Genomic DNA, 6432 nt, shown 5'->3' with positions numbered 1-6432 from the left:
GGTAATGTAACATCACAGATGCAGTGTCTCTTATTCACAGTCTGAGGAATTAGAGTGGGGCATCTTGGAGAGCCATTCTAGGAGTCTGCCTGCTGCTGCTGCTAAGTTGCTTCAGTCGTGTCCAACTCTGTGGGACCCCATAGACAGCAGCCCACCAGGCTCCCCCGTCCCTGGGATTCTCCAGGCAAGAACACTGGAGTGGGTTGCCATTTCCTTATCCAATGCGTGAAAGTGAAGTCACTCAGTAATGTCCGACTCTTAGCGACCCCATGGACTGCAGCGCATCAGGCTCCTCTATCCATGGGATTTTCCAGGCAAGAGTACTGCCTACCACAGTTTAAATGCAAGCCTCCTGGCTCTGGCACAGTTAGATCAACCCTCCCAGCAGGGTTGTGGATAGGCTTGTGTGTTCAGTATGTTGACTGTCGGGTTGTGCACTAGAGCATTTTGAGCATTTACCATGGATCAGATACTGTTTAGTTGTTGAGGATATTACAAAACCTACTTTTGTGAAGATTATATTATAGTCTTTCAACAAGAAAAAAGTTTCCTAGTGCCAGCAATGAAAAGGATTTTCTATAGGACTTGCCTGTTATTGAATGGTACATGACAGAAAAAGTGAAAAAAGTGAAAGTCACTCAGTTGTGTCTGACTCTTTGCAACCCCATGGACTGGAACCCTCCAGACTCTGTCCCTGGAATTCTCCAGCCAAGAATACTGGAGTGGGTTGCCATTCCCTTCTCCAGGGGATCTTCCTGACCCAGGGATTGAACCTGGATCTCCTGCATAGATTCTTTACTGTTTGAGCTACTGAAGAACCCACATGACAGCTGATGTTTAATAATTATTAGATGTATGAGTGAACTGAGTGGATTCATGCAAGAATAAAAATAAGACACAACAAAGATGTCCCCAGGGAATTCAGAACCAGAATCCTTGGAAAAGATTCATAACAGCCTTTCCAGCATTTCACGTCTGCTCTAGCTAATCCAATTTTAGCAGGATGCTTGAATCATTCCAATATTATGAAAATGCAATTATGGTATGGATGACTTTTAGTGTAAATGAATATTAGTGTATTTAGTTTGTGATGAATGGCATTTAAAGCCTCCAGTTTTTAAGAAATGGGTGGTACATTGCTTTTGAAAGTTGATTTGTGTGCTGAAACAGTGTCTTGCATGTAACTGCTGCTTTACAACAATGTATTGATTTTGTTGCTTGAAGGATAGGTAAATGTTAGTCACTCAGTTGTGTCTGACTCTTTGTGATTGCATGGACTATAGCCCTCCAGGATCCTCTCTGCATGGAATTCTCCAGGCCAGAATATTGGAGTGGGCAGCCATTCCCTTCTCCAGGGGATCTTCCTGACCCAGGGATCAAACCTGGGTCTCCTGCACTTAAGGCAGATTGTTTACTGTCTGAGCCACCAAGGAAGACCCTGAAGGATAGGTAAGATTTAGCCAGAAAGAGAAAAAACAGAAGGTACAAAAGTTCAGAGAAGAGTTTGGCCCTTTCACTGCAAAATGGAAGATAACCGTAGAGGAAATACCGATGATAATCCATTTGAAATTCTTTTAACAAGTATTTGAGTACCTTCCACATCCAAATTCTAGGTACGATTAGTCACTGCTAATAGTGCTAATCAGTTTCACTGCTAATCAGTGAACAAAACAGATTAAAAAATGTTTTGCTCTCAAAGAGCTTTCTTTCTCAAAGAAACAGTAACAGACTTTATTTTCTTGGGCTCCAAAATCGCTGCAGATGGTGACTGCAGCCATGAAATTAAAAACTCTCTTTGGAAGAAAAGCTATGGCAAGCCTAGACAGTATATTAAAAAGCAGAGACATTGCTTTGCTGACAAAGGTCTGTCTAGTCAAAGCTATGGTTTTTCCCGTAGTCATGTATAGATATGAGAGTTGGACCATAAAAACAGCTGGGCACCAAAGAACTGATGCTTTTGAACTGTGGTGATGGAGAAGACTCTTTAGAGTCCCTTGGACAGCAAGGAGATCAAACCAGTCAATCCTAAAGGAAATCAGTCCTGAATATTCATTGAAAGGACTGATGAGGAAGCTGAAGCCCCAATACTTTGGCTGCCTGATGCAAAGAGCTCAGAAAAGACCCTGATGCTGGGAAAGATTGAAGGCAGGAGGAGAAGAGGACAGAGGACGAGATGGTTGGATGGCACCACCAAGACAATGGACATGAGTTTGAGCAAGCTCCAGGAGATTGTGAAGGACAGGGAAGCCTGGTATGCTGCAGTTCATGGGGCCACAAAGAGTCAGACACAACTGAGTGACTGAACAACAGCAACAAAGCTTACATGTAGTAAGGGGAGACAAACAATAGAAAACAATTACATAGTATGCTAAGGGGTGACAGAAGAAGGCAATGGCACCCCACTCCAGTACTCTTGCCTGGAAAATCCCACGGACGGAGGAGCCTGGTGGGCTGCCGTCTATGGGGTCGCACAGAGTCGGACACGACTGAAGCGACTTAGCAGCAAGAGGTGATAAAGTTCCACTCCCTCCCCACCAAAAAGCAAGAAATCAGAAATGGAGATTGCAAATGACTGTTTAGCTAAGAGAATATTATAATGCTGTTGATCTTTGAAAAGTCAATTGATTTAGAGAATGAAATGTATCAAATAAGTATAGTAATAAAAAGGAAGTTTTAGGGAATTCCTTGGCGGACCAGTGGTTAAGACTCTGAGCTTCCACCACAGGGGATGCAGGTTCCATCCCTGGTCAGGGAACTACGTCCCACATGTGGTGGTGCAGTGTGGTTAAAAAAAAAAAAAAGTTTTCTAATAAGTAAGTCTCTTTTCAAGTTATGCTCCAAAGATACTAGTTTGGGAAACAGAGCGATAATACACCTAGTGCTGCTGCAGTGGACTCTGCTTCCGTGCCACACTACCTAAGTAAGACCATCCAGGAATAACTTGTAAACTGGGAGATTAGTCAAAGATGTGGTCTCATTTCAAATTAAGAAAAATGAATATTCTGCCTAGAGATGGATGATCTAATTAAATACATTAGAGATCATTTAGGTTACTCATGATTTCTGTGTGCACGTAGCCTTCTAGATAAGCCTTGATAGTTTCTTTAAAAAAAAAATAAGCTTATTTAGTTGAGTATAAACACTGAAGAGTAAAAAAACCCAAAAGGGTCTAAAGTGATCTCTCCTGATAGTGACAGCATTTCCAGAAAAAGCCTAGTTTACCCACAGCATTATGTTGGGGAGGAAAGTCAAAATGTTAATAAGAGGTTTGAACTCAGCTAGCTCCCAGCTCCTGAGTGCAGTGACTAGTTGAGGGCATCCCTGGGTTGAAGTCCGACCTCATTGAAATATTCCACCATGCAAATACACTTCTCTCTTTGCTCAGTTGTTCAACCTACATTAAGTTTCTCTCTCTTTCCCTAATCGATTGTTCTTTACCTTTCTGAAGACAAAGTGTTCCTGTCTGCCTATCCATCCATCCATCTCCTCGTCTATATACTTGTCATGTGGATCAGATACCATATTAGAGCCCTTTCTAGGGAGGACTCTGGCTCATAGCTCCCACTTACAGAGCACTCCTTGGTAGCTCACTTTATACCATGCTGATTGGACCAGGGCTGAGCGATTGACCCAAGAACTGGCAAACCTTAAGCTAGCCAGTGTCCTGTGACAAGTCCTAGAACAAAAAGTTGATCAGGACAATCAAATTCTTCAAGGCTCTGAACTGATAAATACTGAGAAAATGATGTACTTAGCAGTGGGAGGTGAAGCTTGAAGGAGAGTGGTGATGAGGTACAACAGGGGCCAGGAAAGCCCACTGTTCTGAAAAAGCAGGGGCCCCACGTGGCTCAGTGGTAAAGAACCCATCTGTCAATGCAGGAGACACAGGAGACAGAGGTTTGATCCCTGGGTCAGGAAGATCCCCTGGAGGAGGAAATGGCAACCCACTCCAGTATTCTTGCCTGGAGATTCCCATGGACAGAGGAACCTGGTGGACTACAGTCCAAGAGTTGCAAAGAGTCGAACATGACAGCACACACACATATGAGGATGCACGCCATGAAGCAGAGAAAAGGATACAAAATAGAAGAGAGAATGTCAGTTGGAGCTGGCAGAAAGGTGGACAGAAACAGAGAAGCAGAGAGCTTGGGGAATAGCTGAGACCCATGAGTGATCGGCCCCTAGAGTAAAAACCCACCATCACAGCTTCTCAGTTCCTTAGAGCTGCCTTGGATCCCGGTTCTGGCTGTGAGATCCGTTTATATTCGGGTCCCTCTTCTCCATGAGACCGTGAGAAAATGCCTGGTTGATTGGCATTTTCTAGATTTCTCAGTAGATGCATCTTTATGATAAATCCCCACATGACATTAAAAAGTTCTTTTGAACCAAAGGAGTCTATCAAGAACATTTCCAGTCAGTCAGTGGCCAAGCAGTATCTTCTTGTTTAAATAGTCCGTTGACATTAGGATATTTTTCTTCATCCAATCAATACTTCATCAAACTGTTGTTGAGAGCACCATGGATGTGCTGGAGAGCCTCTTGGGAGAAACTCCCCATGGTGTCTGAACTTCAGTTCCAGCAAGGAAAGATCAGATTAGCTTCCAGGTTGAGTTTTGGCTTTTAAATGAGAAACATGCCAGAAATTGATCAATTCACTCCCTTAAGTAAGTAAAGCAATCCTGTTTCCCAGGAAAGAACAGGGTAGGCATTGACTACAACCCTGGGTAGCCTCATGCCCTCTGAATCTTCAGTTGACCCAATACATCATTTAACCATGTCTATGGCAGAGAATTCTGGAAATGCCTGACAGATAGCTGGGGTTGAGGCCCTCACCTTTGAAGGCAAGAGTGCATTCTCTCAGTCTCTTTCTTTGGGGTTAGAGAAAATAATTCTCACCATAAATAACAAATTCTTTAAAAAAAAAAAAAAAAAGAACAAATTCTTTCTCCCAGATTCCACTTCAAATTTGGCGGGGCAAATGTTTCAGAAATGTAATTTTTTTCCTTTGCTTGCTGTGGTATTGCTAAGAGAAGACATGTCGTTTGGGGGGAAAATCTGATCCTTTATTTGGATAAGGCCTTTAATGAAACGGCCAACCAACTTTTGAACACCCTTTCCATCAACAGTTTATCCAGTTTTAGGTCTCTTTTCCTTTTTGTTACTCTGGGAATCCCAACAATTTTGGAGGAATAAATCTACTTGCTCAAGTACCACCTCCTTAGCCTTTAAATAAGCCACTCCCTTTTCACAAAATCATCCACGTTAAAGCTGATTTTAAACTATTACAGTTGAATACTTTTAAACCAATTTGCAAATTATTATGATACATTTAAATGTGGAGAAATGTATTTTCCTTTCTTTTATATTGATCTTCATTGGAGTTTTACAATGTTGTGTTAATTTCTGTGGGACAGCAAAGTGAATCAGCTGTACATATACACATATCCCCTCTTTTATGGATTTCCTTCCAATTTAGGTCACCACAGATCATTGAGTAGAGTTCCCTGTGCTATATAGTATGTTCTCATTAGTTATCTATTTTAGTTGTTGTTGTTGTTCAGTTGCTAAGTCGTGTCCAACTCTTTGTGACCCCATGGACTGAAGCACGCCAGGCTTTCCTGCCCTTCATTATCACCCAGAGTTTGCTCAAACTCATGCCCATTGGGTTGGTGATGCCTTCCAACATCTCATCCTCTGTTGTCCCCTTCTTCTCCTGCCCTCAGTCTTTCCCAGCATCAGGTTCTTTTCTAATGAGTTATCTCTTCGCATCAGGTAGCCAAAGTATTGGAACTTCAGCTTCAATGTCAGTCCTTCCAATGAATATGCAGTACTGATTTCTTTAGGATTGACTGGTTTGATCTCCTTGCTGTCCAAGGGACTCTGAAGAGTCTTCTCCAACACCACAGTTCTAAAGCATCAATTCTTCCAGGCTCAGCCTTCTTTATGGTCCAATTCTCACATCTGTATGTGACTACTGGAAAAACCATAGCTTTGACTATATGGACCTTTGTCTGCAAAGTGATGTCTCTGCTTTTTAATATGCTGTTTAGTTTCATCATAGCTTTTTTTTTCGAGGAGCAAGCATCTTTCAATTTCATGGCTGCAGTCACTGTCCACAGTGATTTTGGAGCCCAAGAAGATAAAGTCTGTCACTGTTCCCATTGTTTCCCCCATTTATTTGCTATAAAGTGATGTGCAGACATTACTTTGCCAACAAAGGTACGTCTAGTTCAGGCAATGGTATTTCCAGTGGTCATGTATGGATGTGAGAGTTGGACTGTGAAGAAAGCTGAGCGCTGAAGAATTGATGCTTTTGAACTGTGGTGTTGGAGAAGACTCTGGTGAGTCCCTTGGACTGCAAGGAGATCCAACCAGTCCTTTCTGAAGGAGATCAGCCCTGGGTGTTCTTTGGAAGGAATGATGCTAAAGCTG

Source organism: Bison bison, unplaced genomic scaffold (genome assembly GCF_000754665.1).
Source record: "Bison bison bison isolate TAMUID 2011002044 unplaced genomic scaffold, Bison_UMD1.0 scf7180017864032, whole genome shotgun sequence".
Taxonomy (NCBI): domain Eukaryota; kingdom Metazoa; phylum Chordata; class Mammalia; order Artiodactyla; family Bovidae; genus Bison; species Bison bison.
Note: the sequence above shows the minus strand (reverse complement) of the source record.